Genomic DNA, 19,060 nt, shown 5'->3' with positions numbered 1-19,060 from the left:
CCTTATATTTATCCCTTTTAGACACTTTTATTAAAAGTTAAAAAAGTACTCACCAACTCATCATTTTGCCATTCAGACTAATACTCAGTACTACTCAGTACCCAGAGGCTCTCAGAGAGCTGGACCACATCTGTCTTTTCACAGCCACAGCTGTCATCTCTAGAACTTACCACAGCCCCAGGCACACAGTAAGGCACTCAATAAAATAGTACTTTAATAAATTCATCCATGCAACAACTATGTGCCAAGCAATACAGTAGATAAATCCATATTCATATTAATTCCCTGAACACTCAAAACAGCCTAATGAGGTAAATATTCTTACCTCCTTTTTTCTTATTAGATAACTTAGGTTCGGAGAGACCGCGGAACTGGAATTCAAACTCAGATTTCTCAAATCTCTGAGTTTTAAAACGGCCGTATGATACTATTAGCTAAGTTTCCACCATAACGCAATACATGTTCACAATGACTGGTATTTTACAAAATTAAATAAAAATAGACTTTTAAAAAACATAAAACAGAATTTGTCTGTTCATAAACTTTTCTTACCTGTGATTTTAAGATGACGCTAAAGACAGACAACTTCTCAGGAAAGTTGAGTAAAAACACCTTTCAGAGGCTCTATAAGGTAAACAAAGATCTTCAGGTAGCTATCAAGTCATGCATTTTAAAGATTAAGAGTAAAAAGCAGGTTTTCATAAGTTAAGCTGCAACCTAATGACAGTACTTGAAAAAAGTATTCTATATTTTACTAATATGATGTTCAACATTCCTGATTATAAAAATACTATACAAGATTTACTCCAATTTTCTTTACCCATATTTTAAGTAATCATGTTTTCAATACGAAATTATTTCCCATGTCCATGAATTATACCACGTAGAACAATCGCACAGAAAGTCTGAAAGTGACACCGTCTCGGAAAATCCAAAACATGTGGCCTCTCCTTTATCTCTAAAGGTCCTTTCCAGTTTGGGCAGTTTGTGAGTAATAATCTAAAGTATGTGACTTTAAAAAAAAGACAATTGATTTTATTCTCATACTACTGTATTGCTTCTATACAAAAGAGAAAATTAGACAGAGATGGTTCTGGACATAACACCTCCCCATCCTCCCACCCCCCTTTCATCCCTGCTGACTAGTGGGTTCTGACTAAATCCTTCTCTCCCACTTCGCCCCTTTGCAGGCAGCAGGGCTGAACCGAGTAGAAATCTCTCCCTGTTCTTCATACTCCTCCTCAACACACACTCCGCTATCCTCACACAATTTTACCACTATTTTAGGCATCTGTTATATGCCTAGCTCCTGCCCTCAAGGAATTTACAATCTGGGGAAGGCAAACATATATAAATAATTATAATTTGATACAAAGTGAGTTAGTGGCTGCAAAACAAAGTATAGAAGGGAGAAGGCTCTGGAGACTTTCAGGAGTATTAATTCCTTCTCAGGTAGGCCAGGAAAGCAGTGCTGTTGTTCTTCCTACTAAATTAGGAAATACTTAGATCTCATAGAAATGATTTCAAGGCACCTGTTTACTTAAAAAAATATACTAATACAGGGCCGGCCCCGTGGCTTAGCGGTTAAATGCGCGCGCTCCGCTGCTGGCGGCCCAGGTTCGGATCCCGGGCTCGCACCGACGCACTGCTTGTCCAGCCATGCTGAGGCCGTGTCCCACATACAGCAACTAGAAGGATGTGCAGCTATGACATACAACTATCTACTGGGGCTTTGGGGGAAAAATAAATAAATAAAATTATAAAAAAATATATATATACTAATACAACACAGCATTAAACAAAACCCAAAATATACTTCCAAGTTGTCTAATTTCTTATTCCTGTCTAACTTGTCTTAATGAAAGCCTAAAATGACTTCTTTTACACCTGTAACTCAGATTTGTCATCTACAGGAGACATGAAGAGGCACACCTGAATAAGAATAAAAGGAAGAATTGGAACAGGCATATAGCCCCAAAACAACATTTCCAGGCAAGTTTGGTCCAGGATAACAGAATAATTTAGGAGTCTCTCACTTAAATAAATTTCATTTATTTATAATTATTTGAAAGTAAATAAATAAATGCTACCCAGTAATACCTGAGCTAAAACTAAGAAACACAAAGTCAAATTTAAAAGGCTCACAATATATGCTTTAGCTGATAAAAATCACAATTTTTAAATTAGCTATTTAATGCAGATGTTTCCCACACAAGGTTTGTCCTTAAGACTACTCAGAGGTGCTTGTGCTTGAGGGTATCTTTAAGGAAATCAAACAATTAAGTACTATCTTGGGAGAAAACATCACATTTAAATAACTTAGGAAAGACTGCTAGGTAGGTAGCATCATCAGATTTTTAAAAATTAAAATCTTACAAACTAAAATTATGGAAGCTCTATTCCTCTTCATGGGGCAGTCGTACTTTAGGGCCTTTTTCACTCAAAGCAACTAAAACATTCCAGACTGGGGCTTACGAAGCAAAACAGGATTTGACATCATTACTGCCCTGTAGACACTTCATTCAATCCTCACCCAAGGAGGTAGCATGCTATAATGGAGAGACTGTGGGATGTGGATGTGGAATCACAAGACATCAATTAGTGCCCCGACTCTGCTATTTCCTAGCGGTGTGTCCATAAGCAAGATTATTTAATCTCTCTGAGCCTCAGTTTCTTCATTTGAAAATAGTGATAAGTACCTACTTCCCCAGGGTCCTCATGAAGATTAAAGATGGCGTATGTGAAGGCACATTGTAAATTATGTATAAAGTATTATACAGCAAGTTGAAATCCTTAATGAAAGAAAATGGGGAATAAATGAATGTCTAAGTAATTGTGAGAGGCTATATATATATAAGGCATAAGTTCTACTAAGAACTTTTTAAATGGGATATATGAAAGGTTATCCCCTTTGCCCTATAATTATTGACTACAGAGTATAATAGATGTCCTTCATATATAACAATTATAAGCTTTCAATCAAAGTAATTTAAGAAGGATGGGCCTAAAGAAAACCTCTCAGCCACTTTTTACCCATGATTCAATTTGGCTCCTTCATAAGGCCAGTTTCTAAACACAACTTGAAGAGTGGCCAGAAGACATAAAACAAAAAAAGTACAAATTTTACTTCAAATGTTTCGGACCACTTTTAAAAATAGCTAACAGTTTGTCAATATTGTCACATTCCTCCCAATTTGCACATTTTTTTCATGAGCAATGAAAGATAAAAGGTGAAGAGGTAAAAAGTAAATATTACTTGCTGAATAAAAGTTTAACTTCAATTTCACAGTACGTGATTGACAAATAAGAAAGTCTGACTTTCGAAATATGTCCTTTTCCCCGTCTGTCTTCCCACAAAAGTGAGCTTTATTTACATGGAGGAAGACAGAGAGACAGCGTGCTGATATTAAAAAAAAAATAGAAATATATTTTCCCTCCATTTAAATTTAGCAAATGAAATACTAATCAAAAATAAAAGCTGCCAAGATCTCTGCATTTTTCTGAATTCTCTCATCTGCAAAGCACTTTGATCTGTCCCAAATTCTGTTTCCTCCCGAGCGCCTGTGCCTGCCTCCTCTATAAAGGGAAAGCAGCAGAAAAAAAGCAAACTCGCTCACTCCCTAAACATCCAAGACACAGGAAAACAGATTTTCAAATAAGGGAATAAAACAAAAGCAAACAAAACCTTGTTTGTTTGTTTTTTCATAAAAGGATATGGTGTACAACTGGGTCTGAATTCAGGGCGTCACCCATAGAGGAATCTTATGCCTATGAAGTCATCCCTAATTACAGAGTTTGACTAACAATACGGCAATTATGAAACCACTCCACTGGCTCACTTAACTATACTTAAACCCCCGAACACAAATCTTTGCTGAGAAAGGTGTAGCTACAATTAACTACCTGAAACTATTACTCAAATTCAAAAAGGAATTTGATGGAGATGAGGAGGGGTGCCTGTTTTCATCCCCTAAAGCGATTCACCTTAGGAATGCAGCTGACTAAATAATCTATTTACTACTCTGTGTCACTCGGTACCACGTGGGTCAGGAGGCAGGGCATACACATTGGGAAACTCATCCATAGATAATTATAGTTGATTATGAACTTCATATTTTTTTTCTTGAAATCGAAAGGCAACTAAAACATAAAAGCAGGGATATTCACCACAGACTTGATCCCAGCCACCAGTATGCCCGGTAAGTAGAATTGGGCAAGAGAGGCTGACTACTTAAATCAGAGATTTGGCAACACATACTTAAGCTCGTGTCATAAAGAAGAGAGCAACAAAGGGTGGCCAAAACATGAAAGAATACATTATTTCACTACAAATGAGAAAAAAAAAAGACATTGCCACTACTATGTGTGAACAATTCAACAGTGGTCAACAAAAAAAGTGTATTTGTCACCTTCCTCAGTCCAAAACGAGCCGTGCTTTGGAACACCCACACTTCACAAACCTACCTGTACCAACAGAAACTGCCACCCTGCCTCTTCCCTAGTTAGGTAAGTCAACAGCACTAGTCTCCAGGCCAGATAGGTGTGCGACACTCTTGAGTGAGCTAAAGCTCATCTACTCGTACTATGATTACTCAAGCTCCGGTCCAATAACTTTAGAAGATTTCCATTTGAATGTCTACCATATTCACCAACTTACTCATTTATATTCAACCCATAATTGAAGGCTTAGTATGTACGTGGCACTGTGTTGGGTGCTGCCGATAGAGAGAACTAGGACCCAAAGTCCCCTTCTCTCAAAGAGCTTACTGTCTAGTGGGGGAAATAGATAGAAAAACAAAGACATAATATTAGTGCTATCATGCTATTATAGTCATATCTACTGAGTGGTGGGCGTCCGGGAAGGTTTTCCAGAGAAGATGACTTTTGAACTTTATCTTAGAACATAAGTAGAATTCCTCAGATAGACATCACTGTAAAGGCATTCTAGGCACAGAGACATAAAGAGATGATATTCTGGAGCTGGAGAAAGATAGTGTGGTTGGAGCATTGTGCCTAGGGTTTGTGACAGACACAATTGGAGCAGAAGGTCAGAGTCCAATTTAGAAGGGTTACACTCAAAATCTGGACTTGAGAAGGAAGGTAAGTGAGGAGGACTCCAGTCAGGAAAGTCTAAGTGTCTACAACTGAACTTATTGCCACATTATTTCCCCCCTTTGCAACTCTCTCTCCTGCCAAATCAAGTCTCCTCTTCAATTTCCCCACTTTCCTCAGTCTCCACGTTTACAAATTTGAGACCAAAGTTTGCCCACAGGAAACAAAGGGAGGTTGAAGTAAATCACTAAGCACTCTGGATTCTTCTATCACATCCTTCATCATCTCCTGTCTGGCCTATTCCAAAAGGCTTTTAGCTGATCTATCTACAGGCTTGTCTCCCTTCAGTGTGATCTTTACACAGCTAACTTCCTGAGGAGCAGATCTATAACATATTCCATACAAAAGAAAGACCCAGCTTCTAAGCACAACATTCAAGGCCCTACACTTTTCTGTATTGATATCTGCCTATCTTTCCAATGTTACTTCCCATTACTCGCACTGCACCCTTGAATCACACTCCATAAAGATACCCTATTCCCCCCCAAGCAGGCCGTGTATTTTTCCACCTCCATTCCTTCTCCTCTGTGGTTCTCTCCAGTGGAATGCTCTTCACCCACCTCCTATTTACTCTTCAAAAGCATCTTTGAGGAAGTCTCTTCAGATTGTCCCCACTTGAGATAAAAATTCTCTCTTCCCAGTACTCTCACAGAACTGTGTGCTTTCTTTATTACAGCCAGTGCTGGATTCTTTCAGAAAGCTCCAATTTTCAATACCTTGTTTTACCGTCAGACTATAAGTACCAATTTTTGAATGAGAAAATATGTTACCACAAGGATAGCATTTAATACTATTATATAAAAGTCATTGATGGAAGGGACCATATCCCATTCATTTTCATATTCCCAGCCCCTATTCCCAGTGTCTACAGAGTAGGTAATAATAAAAATAATTAAGATAATATAATAACATATCATTGTAAGTTTACATTATAGCAGCTAACATTTATGGAGGACTCATTATTTATATGGACTGTGCTAAACGCTTTATATACATCATGTAAGTTACTTCTCAGAAAAGCTCTATGAACCAGGTAATACTGTTATTCCCATTTTACAGAAGAGCAAACAGGCTTAGAGAAGTTGAGTAACTTGCTCAAAGTCACACAGCTAGAGAGAAGTAGAGCCAGGTCTCAAACTCAGGTCTGCCTGACACCAAAGTCAGTATTCTCAGCCATGATGCTATATACTTAGCCTCCTCAAGAATGGCTTATTGAATGGATTTATTTTCCCAACAAGACTATAAACTTATTAGAGTAGAAATACAGTTTACTCATCTCTGTATTCACCATAGCATTTAGTATAATGCATGGATACAGTGCATTCTCAGTAAATATCTTTTGAGTCAAATATCGTCCACAACCATTTTGATCATGTCAGTCCCCTTTTAGGAAGCTATAATTGCTTATGCCTACAGAGATTAGCTAATCTCTGCCTATTATTCCAGGTCCTCTAGGGTGGTCCTACTAGTCACATCTAACCACTTTTACCTTTCAACAATACTCAAAATTAGCTTTTGGATCACAGCCATCCTCCTGAACATGTCCTGTTAATTCCTACATCAGTACCTTTCATTTTACCCTGCCCCACTTCCTCTTTCCTTCTCTCCCACTAAGGACTCTCTCTGTATCTACCTCTCACACTTATAATGCCCTCCTCTTAATTTTTCTTCTCTCCCTATCCAAATTCTACTCACTCTTCAAGGTTCATCAGAAGCCTCATCCTCTCCCAAACCACATTTCGCAATGAGTCCACCCCCTGCTGATCTCTCTCTTCAACCCCCACAGGATTTAGAATCTTGCCACAAAATTTAGCAATTTAATTACAGACTTTCTCCTATAGTTATATAAGTGCATGTGAGGACAGTCTGGCTGGGACATCCTACTTGCTTCAGTTCATCTGCCTCCTCCACACAGATCCTCAAACTTGGTCAAAGAGAATAAACTTCCCCAATAAAAGAGAACCATTCCTTATCGACAGCACACAAATACTTGTTTAACTACTTGCTCTGAAAGTCTTATTTCAAGATTGTTTGTTTCTCAAAAACAGAGTCTAAACTTCATCTTCTTCTCATACACTCCCACAATAATAATCCATTGCTGGATGCTGGGTACAGAGGCATGGCTCAAAAATGTTCCAACTGACCGCAACGTATCGAGGGTAGTGATAAGTCCCAGCATGTCCAATATCCAATGATTACTGAAATTGTATTAGGGAAGAAACAAGAGCCTAGGGTAGTTAAGTGACTTTGCCCAAGACAGAGAGCTGTGCGGCAAATATAAAATTAAAAGAGCGTGTGAGAGAAGATAATTAACTACTCTTACCATAAAAACAAAAACAAAGAGGCCACACTCCGCCTTGTGGAAAGAAGGCCCATGCCTATTATAGCCTATGGAAGACAATTTACAAGCTCCTGACAAATGTGACCATGATATTGAGAAATATGAACTGTTGCCACAAAATGTAAATAGTGACCCCTCTAGCTAATACTAACTCGTTTTCGTTACTTAAAGGATAAGGGATTCACTTAATTCTTGAACTGAAATCACCAAAACTGTAATTGTGTAAAACAACAGGTTTAGTAAAGACTTTACATTTTAGAGTTCTAAAATTTCTTTCTTCAAAACATTGGTGTTAAATGGGTACTGACAATAAAACAGGTCATACTTCTTAAAAAAAAGGCACACAAATGCTTACGTTCTCTTGTGGCACATTTATTCCTATTTATGATATGCTTTTGCTTCACTGTATTTAATATTGCTTAATTTCTGCTTCTTAAATGCTAAGTACTGTGAACAACCACTCCAATTGTATCAGTGCTAATAACTTAGTATAAACATAACCAAACACTCAAGTATCTATGTGACTTACTTTTTATTTAGGATTTTTTTTTCATGCATAAGCTGTCACTATGGTACCCATAGTTTTTTAGTGATTAGTTTGTAACCTTACAACTGATTTTTCTCAAGAAGCAAGCGGTTGGAGTTCTGTTTGCCTCCTTTGAGAAAATTTTAATGGAATCTCAGTAAAGGAGAAATTTTAATAGCTTAAGAGGCTATATGCTTCTTTCTCAATTTAATGATTTGTTGCTCTGAAAGTCAAAACAAGTGAGTTACACCCTGAATGTCCTCATATATGTCACAGGTTCCTAGTCCTAAAAGTTTAGGAGACGTTAAAGCAGAAGGAAAAGGGGTGAAGGATTTTACTGTTTATGATTCTAGCACCTCAGCATTATTAAAAATTGCTTGTTATAGTCAATGTGGAGAGCAAACTTCTATGAAAGCAATATTTGACATGCACAGCATACTTTACTTAGCGAGGTTATTTTTCAGGCCTACATCTCCTGGTAATTCTACCTGACATTTCAGCCGCAAATTGGTAAAACTAAACAGAGGACACCACTAGATAACCCCAAATAAAACTGACAGTATTTTCCCATGAGGCACTGGTATATACGCTGTTAGGTTATACAGTATTCGGGACTAGAGAATAAAGCAGCTGGCTGATGGAACATAAATCTGGATATATTTAGCAACTATGCTTCTACAGTTCATTTAGATTAAAATAATATGAACACAAAAAAATAATATGAACACAAAAAGTCTCATTTCAGAGATTTCTAAGATGTACTGTTCACTAGGGGAAAAAGGCGAGGTATAGAACAGTGTATATAATATGCTGCTATTTCTGTTAAAATGTGGGGGCAAATTACACATAATATTCACTTACATATGCATAAAAACAGATGGCGAGATGCACTAGAAATTAATAACACTGGTTACAGTGTTGCGGGGGAGGTAGGCAGAAGCAGAACAGGGAGGGAGGGAGACTTTTCAATTTATACCTTTTCAAATTTTTCATTTTGAATCATATGTATTAATTATTTAAATAAAGATAGTTACTTTTTTGAAAAAAAAGAAAAGTCTCATTTCAGGTAACATAGGATACCATTTCAGGGACATTTGTGAAGTGACCCGAAAAACCTTACCTACTATTTCCATGACAAAATATGTTTCAAATTCCAAATAAATCGAGAAACGAACTTTGGAAGGCTCTATCAGTGACTGAAGGCTAACTCTACCCTTTATCCAACCCCAAGTAGCTGCTTACCCATAACTGCAATTTTGCCTTGGATACACCCAAAAACTTTAAGGAGACTTAAACATTAGCTTACTATTTAATGTGAAGAAGAGATTGCTATCTCCCGCATGTATGCTGCTCCAACAATGCCTACAGATGCATGAGAGAGGTAGGAAGGATTATTAAGAAGGGCAGGAGAGCAGAGATGGCTGTTATTTGCAAAGTCACGCATGGGGGACTGCACAGAGTCCAACTAAGCTCTCTCAGCCCTCTTCCTACTTCTCTAATACCTACAACTAATTAAGCCATCTCAAATTTTCTGTTTGTCTTGTTTTAAAGGAGATGCACTATAGAGTCATAGTTGCTAACCAGCAACTCCCTTTCAGCGTGTAATGACCATCTACTCCTCAATCTCCTCCACTAGTCTGTGAGCTCCTAGAAAGCAGGGTTGGGATCTTACCTGACCTTGTATCTTGGCTCACAATGAACACCTACCAAACGTTTGTTGAATAAATAAACTCTGATGGAGGCAAGTAGGGAAAGTGAACGGACTTAAACATAATGCAGGCTAAATAGCTGTCTCACGTGGTTTTAAAAATGCATACTCTACAGAGAAAGCTGTGAACAAAATAGTCAAGACATATTAATGTTCCCACATTCTTCACATGCAATTGGCCTGTTAGCATGCTTTAACTATCTACTCTTGTTTAATACTTCAAGATACCAAAACTCTTCAAGATGTTTGCAACAGTCCTTTGAAGTTAGCTGAAAGTCAAACAGAAAGTTTTTTTTCAGCAACAGTTTTTACTTGCCGTAATTTTGGCAACCAAGCACCACATTTCACCTGTATAATAATATACATTATGCACAAATCACGTTTTGACAAACCTGCAATTTATAGATAAAAGTAACATTTAGAAATGAATGTAAATTGCCTCAAACTAAAGCTATACTTAAATTTTTTGTTATGAAAATTTTCAATATATACAAAAGAGAAAATAGTACAACAAATGCCCATAAACCCATCATCCAGATTTTACATTTATTAGGATTTCCCCACAATTGCTACATCTATTCTCCCTTCTTGTCCTCTCTCTTTTTTTCCCCTCCTTCCCTGTCTCTCTCTCTCTTCTGAATTATTTTAAAGCAAACCCCAGACATCCCTTGATTTCACCCTACATAGCTATTAAGAAATGAGTTCATTTTCTGGAAATATCCCTATTCTATTCTAGAATCTAGCATAAGCTACATTCTAATTGATCTTTTTTTCAAGTACCAATATCTATGAGTCACTTAAATCCCAAAGGGTGCCCAATCCTGTGTCATTTCCTGGAGGACTATCAAATATCTCCATTTTAAGTAAAAGTTTCCCTTTCCTCTTTTGGTCTTGATAAAAAAAGATAAGATCTTAAAGCAATGGCTATTTAAAAATAAGTTAATAACTTTTCCAATAATAGAAACATTCAATTCAATTTAGTCAGATTGAAAACATTCTTTAAATTATTGCCAGGCAAGAGTTTTGCAGATATTTAATGTACATCTCACATTCTAAAAGCCCCTTCTCCTGTGATGAAGAATTCTACATCAAACTCAAAGACACAACAAAATGACACCTCTCCTTCCCCTATCTTTACAAAGCTAAGGTTTATTAACTCCATGGATTTTAAAAGGTCTAATCCCTTCCATATTTCCTAGGTAAACTTGGACACTTTCCAAAAATATCTGAATAATTCATAAAAAAATATATCTGCTGCTAACGAAATTAACTAACCTTCACATCTGAGGGGTATTTCCATTCTCCTTTCCTATGAAAAATAACTTTGAAGCCAAGGGCAACCTTCAGGTATATATATACAGATATCACAAGGCAAGATGAGACTAGTTAACATACTTCAACTGAAAACAAAATATGATGTGCAACTCAGAAATCACTAGAGTTACAATTGCAGCTTAAACTTTGAGCTAAGCCGAAAGCTTATCTAGTAGCCGCTGCAAGTGCCTCCTGCAGTGTTACACACCTTGCTTATACGTTCTCAAATATAGTACTTGTTAACTGAGAAAACTAAACTCTTTTGTTTCATACTTCACTTTTTTTACTTCATACGAGTGTACTAAATACAACCAATCTGAGAGGTTACCTTTAACGCAGAGTCGGGATTTATATAACGAGCTGTATTGAAAAAAGGAAAAATAAAACTTCTATGATCACCATGTGACGGAAAACCCTGGTGAGCTTGTGAGCACTGGAAATCACTATCACTATCATGTTATAGTAACACCACCAAGATTTCAGCACCAATGATTTTCATGTATTTTGTAAAGTATAAACAAACACTAGGACAACTGTGTCATAAGTCATTTTGTAGGAGGAGAATACCAATCTAATCATGACATGCTCTGTCATGACAGCTACCTCAACTTCTATTTCACAGAATTTTGAAAAACCATTTACCAAAAATCAAAGGCATTTGAAATCCCATCTTCCTCTTACCCAAGACAAAAAGTAATAGTTTCTACATTTAAACCTTTGGGTATTTAACTTGATAGATACAGCTATATAATTAGAATCTCAAAACCAATTTTAAAAAAGTACAAAGTCCCTAAAACATTCCCAAAATAAAGAAAAGACAGAATATACAGAGAACAGATTAGCTTCTAAACTTCAAAAATTTCTCTTAAGACAAATTTGATTCTACTTGAATAAATAAGATTTAGAAAGTGTCTCCAAATGTTTAACTACCCAAACACATAATAAGAATTCCAAGATTTTTTAAGTAAATTTCTGCTTTAATATTCAGTAATCTAAAAGTTAGAGCCTAAGAAAATAATATTAAAATAGTTACCCTTCTGTGAGACGAGAGCAAACCTGTTTCTTTCTCTCGAAGCACTAATAGAAGGAACCTCCCACGCCCAGAACGCCAATCTGGAAACCCAACATTCTTCTTACAATTGCAACTTTAGAGAGCAAGTCGTAACACTTCCTGCTAGAAAAAGAGAACACCCTGACAAAAGAATGATACAATACTTACGAATCCCCTTCCTGTCAGCCCCACAGTATTTGCCAAGTATTAATAAATTCTGACTTCACAATATTTAGAGATAGGTTAATTTTTTCATCCCAGCTCCACTGAAATCATGCAAGAGCACAAGGGAATTTAAAGTTGGTTCAGGTCAAACAGCTACAACCCACATACCTATTTAGAGTTTGAACATTAGCCAAGTAACCTGCTTATTTTAGAACACATGGAACCATCTTCTCCCCAGTGCCCAAATCACTTGTTCGTAGTAAAGTACATTACTTAGAAAGGCAAGTTAACTGTCTCAGACCACTTAACGTTCTCTATTATTCATTTCGATCCATACTTATTCACGCCTTCACACAACGTTTACACTCCACATTCTAGGTGTTATAGCATTTATTGTATCTACATCTTGTTTTGGGTTGAAAATGCAAGCTATTAAGTGTAGGAACTATATTTTCTACTGGCATAGCATATAGGAAGTAAGCCAATACTTGCTGAACTGAATTTTCTATTGAGAGGCAGTCCTGCAGAGTAGTTAAGAGCTCTGGAGCCAGATTGGGTTCAAATCTGTTCTCCACAATTTTCTAGCTGTGTGTGTCCTTGGACAAGTTGCTTAAGCTCTTGTGCCTCTGTTTTCTCATCCAGGGATAACAGTAACTACTCTGTACATTGTTGTGACACTTAAATTGATTTAATATGTGTTCAAAATTTAGATCAGAGCCTGGCACATGGTAAGCATTAGATTGTGATAACTGCTGTTCGTATTATTGAAATTTGCTTTTTAACTGGTCTAGCAATTCTAATCAGTTAATTGCTAAATTAAGCAACTGGTTAGTTGTGAGTGCCGTTTATGGGAGAGAACAGAAAATCAATAGGAGTACTGTGCTAGTCTCAGGAGGCCATTTAGAATACCGGCATAGAGCAAGCCAATCATTTGAAAGGAAATGGAATACAACGGCAACATCAGGGTCTTAGGAGTCTGCCAGACTGGAATGGAAGTCTGTGTGACCTTGAAAAAAATTACTTAGCTTCCCTGAGTCCTAGGTTTGTATTTTTAAAAGTGGAGTTAATTCCACATACTTCACAGGGTTGCTATGATGATTAAATGAGACGATATAAGTACATAAGAGCATCTGTCTCCAGCAAGGTGCTCAGTGAGTGGTGGAAATTATTATAATCTGTCTGGGATATAACATGCATAATACCATCTGCTCTATCTACGTAATAAGAATGAAAGTGGGATAACAGACACTCCAGTCCTTTATAAATAATATAAAACAAACAAAATGAAGCACTTTATGATAACATATTGAATTCTCAAAATAAGGAGGCAATCACACTGCACTCACTTGTAAAAAGGTTTGGGATAGTCCACATTATGAGGCAGTGTTCTCCTGTCTTCATCACTAACCACCATTAGCAGACACTGGATTACATTTTGTCTCTTTAGTGGAAGCACTTTAATTTATCTCATCAATAACAAAAACTTCATGAAATATCAAAAAGGCAACACAATTCAGAAACAGAAGGAATACAGCGGCAGGAGCCAGAGGGTGTGTTTTTCCATCTGTTTTCACTGCTGACTTACTATGTGAAGCCTCTTCAACTTTCCCCAGTCCCAATTTCACCATTTGTAAAACAAGCATAGCACCGTCTGCCTGTGATCGTCAGGGAATAACTGAGATAGAAAGTAACGCTCAAGCACTTTGAGCTAACTGGAAGAAAGGATATACATGTACGTATTATCATGCATTTTACAGACAGAGAAAATTGGGGCACAGGAAATTGTCTCGGGTAAGAAGATAGGATCAATGTTAGAGCAGAAATTCTGGGTTTTCCCAGCCTTACCTTTTCTTCAGCCACATTTGTCCCTGCAGACCACTTAGAAGGGTCTGTCCCAAGTGCTACTAACTTCTTCAGTGATAATGCCTCCTAGAAATGGCTTCCATGACTTTCCCTTTCATGGTCATCTGAAATGTGCATGCTTTCTAGCTTTCTGAACTCTAAGGCTAATCTTTGATGGAGTGAAATCTGTCAAGACCAAGTCGCTGATTTTAAAGTCTGTTCATAACAGAATGGAACTCATTTAAACTACAAAACATTGTGGTGAAAGTTCTAGAAATGGATACTCCCTTCAAAAATGCACATCTTCTACTTAGTAAATACTAGGACATTTCCTGAAAGACTGTTCTATCACATCAGTAGTTCAGCCAGTTTTAGTCTGGGGCCCGTTTTGTAACCTTCTAAATGTCTCACTCATCATCTGAGGTCTGTGTGGATGTGTGGGGCTGGGTTGGGGGAAGAGGAGGAGTGTGTTTGTGTATGCTATGCGCATGTGTGTGACTCTGTGTGTGAACTGAATCTCTGTTTTTACTACGGGTAATGAAAATTGGTTTGGGAATAGAAAAATGGTGGCAAAGCTTGTGTAATATGTTTCATATTTTTATAAGCACGTCACAGAATGAAAACAACTTTTACACTGCATTCCAAATTCACCATGATGAATGCTGAGGAAAGCCAATGGAAACCAAACTATGTTTTATCTGCACACGTAAAGCTCTCAAGTTCTCTCTCTCTCTCTCAGATGTTACAAACAAATCCATAAAGTTAAAAGTTCACACACACACACCTGTGTACACACACACACACACCTCAGGTGGATAGGAAGGAAAGAGGCACGCCCAAAGTCGCACGAGTGTTTCATAGACAAATCAGGGTAGTATGCAGTTAGAACACTAGATCTAGGCATAGTATTTTTAGTCTCTTCCAATCTTCATTCAAACATCATGCTCCCCACCACACCCAGTACCAGGTATATTCTTTCCATGTGTGACATACACATTGGAGGCCTCTCCCACACTGCTTAATGACATACCTCAATAACACTGATCTATTGTCCTTTAATGAAACAGGATTTTACCAAACTTCATGACTTATAAAGCAAACAAATAACACCCACAGTGAGTGAAACATTGAAGTACAGGGATCTAACATAAAGCAGGAACCAAATTAACATGCAGCAAACTGCCACTGTAATTTTGGACTATAGTGGAAAGTTTAGGAAATTTATACTAGGAGTAGTATTAGGTACACAAACTTCTTGTTGCATGGATGTGTCAAGTTTTAACAATCAAATCGACCTGGTTTATGTAATCATTTTTTTTCACATTTGAGAAGAAAATAAGCCACAAAAATATCTTAATTTCAATATTCCAAGGAATGTCTTCTCAACAGTAAGTATTTATTAGCTCTGTCTTATTATACACTAAATTATATACCTTGTCCTAAGGCACTAACACAAAAGGCTGAAATAAACAGAAGGTAGTTTTAAGTACAAGTCCTCCAAAAATTATCAACTGAACTACACATGGGGCAAGAAACTGATTTTAAAGACATCTATGGTGACTATAGTTAACAATACTGAATTGTATATTTGAAAGTTGCTCAGAGAGCAGATCTTAAAAGATCTCATCACAAGAAAAAAAATTGTAACTATGTGAGGTGGTGGATGTTAACTAGACTTATTGTGGTGATCATTTCACAATATACACATACATCAAATCATTATGTTGTACACCTGAAACTAACATAATGTTCTATGTCAATCATATCTCAATGAAACTAGGAAAAAAAGGACATCAGTGTTCTGTTCATAGCTAATAAAATCATACAAAGGAATAACTCATAGGCTCTACACCTTTCTATCCTGAGGATGTCTCATTCAAAAAAAGAAGGGGGGCCGGCCCCGTGGCTTAGCGGTTGGGTGCGTGCGCTCTGATGCTGGCGGCCCCGGTTCTGATCCCGGGCGCGCACCGACGCACCGCTTCTCTGGCCATGCTGAGGCTGCATCCCACATGCAGCGGCTAGAAGGATGTGCAGCTATGACATACAACTATCTACTGGGGCTTTGGGGAAAAATAAATAAAATTAAAAAAAAAAAAAAAAAAAGAAGGATAGGAAAGGAAAGGGGAAAGAATAGGAGACAGGAGAGGAAAAAGAAAAGAAGAGGAAACAACAACAAAAAACCCAATTAACTCAGCAGTTCCTAAATTTTTGGCCTCAGGACCTGAGGACTCCAAAGAGCTTTTTGATATGTGGGTTAGATCCATCAATGCATTTATCACGTTAGAAATTACGACTGGGAAAATTTTAAGGTATTTGTCTATTTAAAGACAACAATAAACCCGGTACATGTTAACTTAACATTTTTAAGTGAAAAATCACTATATTTTCAAAAAAATTAGTGAGAAGAGTGTCCTGTTAACATTTTTGCAATTGCTTTATTGTTTAACTTAATACAATGACAGTTATATTTTCATTGATACTGCTGGATTTTCATATCTGCTTCTGCATTCAACCTGTTGCAATATGTTGTTCTGGTTCAAGTATATGAAAAAAAAATGGCCTCCCACAGATACATTGTTAAAAGAAGTATTTTAAGAGCTTTTCCAGATAAGTATGAATATTCTTCTTTATAATACTACACCAAAACTCAAGAAGTGGTAGTTTCTTAAATGTTAGCTGCAGTGTGGAATCTGATACCATATCAATGAATTTTTCATACTCTATTACATTAAAATCCATTGGTCTACCTTGCACTTTAAATGCTTAATTTTTTATCCATGCATGATTTTGTAACATCATGCACTGATCATTTGGAACAATACCGTTTGACAAATGCAAATCTTCCAAATGTTGTGACACTTTATTTTACAATATGTGACAAATCACTTTCATTAAAAACACCACCAATCTCATTAGAAAAGTCAAATTATTGACACTTGGTGGCTGATGCAAGTTTTCAAAACTTTGAATTTTTACTTGAAAGTTCTAATTTTGTCATTGACAACAAATACTCTCAGTTGCTTTCCTTGCAGTGACAGGCACATTTAGTTCATTTTTGATAAAATATCTGCCAAATACTCAGATCTGAATAATTAGTTAATGTGTCATTCGATCTTTCAAGTAAAAATGGTTTTCTATTTGCAAAAATGCAGCTAGTTTAGCTGGCAACTCAAACAATTGCCCAAGTGCTTTTCCTCAAGACAGCCACTGTACATCCACATGCAGCAGAAATGCTTTATGTATGCTTCCCATCTCATCATACAGAACATTAAAAAGATGTATACCCAAGAGCTGAGATTTAACAAAATTAATTTTTCCTGCTTCATCGAGGACATCTGTAAATGAAATGAATGTTGTAGGTCTTTTTTCAATGGTGAGGAAACTGTTCAACACCATCTCTTTCCAGTGGTGTTGAAGACAATGACTAGTAACGCAATGTGGTGCCGCTGCCTTGCTTCCTGCTAAGGCACCAGCAGTGTTACCCACCACTGCTTTTGCACCACCACTGCAAAAGTCAACACAGTGAAAAAGCAAATAACATCTTAGTGTTATTATGCAAGTAATTTTAGGTCCCAAGGGCCCATATGCCACATTTGTTTTTGAGAACTGGTGCTTTATTTACTAATATTTATGATGTAGTCATCCAATTTTAGAAAGACAAAAAAAGTAAGGTCTGAAGGTTTTAACAAGAAATTTCAAAACTGAGAACACATTACCAGAATCACATATATAGGTTTTAATGTGAGTTCTGTAGCTGTTGAACTGTGAAAAGAAAAATTAATTTATTAATATCGATTCTGAGGGGACCGATCTACAGCTTATCTACTCCAAAGCAAATTTTGCAGAATCAGGTTCACGTCCATAAGACATAAATTTATCATGATAGTGCAGCTTAGAAACTTTTAATAAAAATTTTTAAAAGATTAAGAAAGGTAATATATTTGTTATGAAACTACTTAAAAATAGCCAGCTCATATGTAGCAAATCAGATTTTTCTTCTGATAAACGGTAAGAATTTCCTTCTCTATCTTAAACTAGAACAGAAAGGGTTTAAAAGTTAAACTCTGCAGGAATGCAGAGATTATAACTATTTTAAAAATATTAAAAACTAAGTGCACTATAGTATTTGTGGGTAAAATAATACATGGGTTATTTTAAAGCAAATCCCAAACAACAAATAAAAAAGAAGGGGGGAGAAAAGATGAAACAAGAATATCAAATATTGATAATCGTTGAAGCAGAGGTGTTCATTATGCTATTTTGCTTTGTATGTTTGAAAATTTCCATAAAAAAAAGTTTTAAAAAATTCCGTGTGCTTACAAGAATTTGGTATTTTGGAAAGCAAAAATAAAACTCCTGGCTTGCATTCATTCACTAGACAGATACTGACTAGCACCCACTCTGTAAAAGGCACTGTATTAGATGGCATCTGGAAAAATAAAGATTTATGAAACATGCCTTTCACACCCAAAGGGGCTCAGAGTGTGTGTCTATATATGTAATTAATTCCCTAAAATGGGTATAATGCCTCCAGTATGACCATTCTAAGGGGTACTTATGCTATTACAAAGCACAACTTGAGCCAACTGAATTGTAAATCATTATAATGCAATTTTAAGAAAAAAGAAAGAAAAATGGCATGAAAAGGAAACAAAAAAATAAGAAATGAGACTCTCTTTGGTTTTCCTCTATAAAAGGAAACGAACGAGAGATGTGAGCAAATATGGGCATGACCACATCATTTTTCCACCACAACCCATCATCTTATTTCACTTCAGGACAGGAACCATCATGTCATCTCCTTTGAGTCAGCTCTTGTACTACTCACATAGGCAAAAATAACTGAGCAATACATTCATTTTCCGTGGTGAACATTAAATGCATTAAGTATTCGATAATGCTTCAAATGACAGAAGACAATGTTTACAAATGCCACACTGTAACATTAATTTCCAGGACTACTAGGTCCTTTCACCATCCTCCTCCATACAAATTCAGCCC

At 36.7% G+C, this 19,060-nt stretch overlaps 1 protein-coding gene across 2 annotated transcripts in view; it reads right to left on the bottom strand.

Annotated features, from left to right (window-relative positions):
- PLS3 (plastin 3) overlaps positions 1-19,060 on the bottom strand; it is a 75,636-nt gene that overhangs the window by 37,075 nt on the left and 19,501 nt on the right. Inside the window, exon 2 of one of the 2 annotated variants that reach the window (XM_058536559.1) lies at positions 553-624. The exons of the other annotated variant lie outside the window; for it this stretch is intronic. The gene's annotated coding sequence lies outside the window, so the exon portion shown is untranslated. The remainder of the gene's footprint in view (positions 1-552; positions 625-19,060) is intronic. 2 annotated transcript variants of the gene reach the window in all.

The sequence above is a fragment of the Diceros bicornis genome, chromosome X, assembly GCF_020826845.1.
Source record: "Diceros bicornis minor isolate mBicDic1 chromosome X, mDicBic1.mat.cur, whole genome shotgun sequence".
Taxonomy (NCBI): Eukaryota; Metazoa; Chordata; class Mammalia; order Perissodactyla; family Rhinocerotidae; genus Diceros; species Diceros bicornis.
Note: the sequence above shows the minus strand (reverse complement) of the source record. Positions and strands in the feature narration are given on the sequence as shown.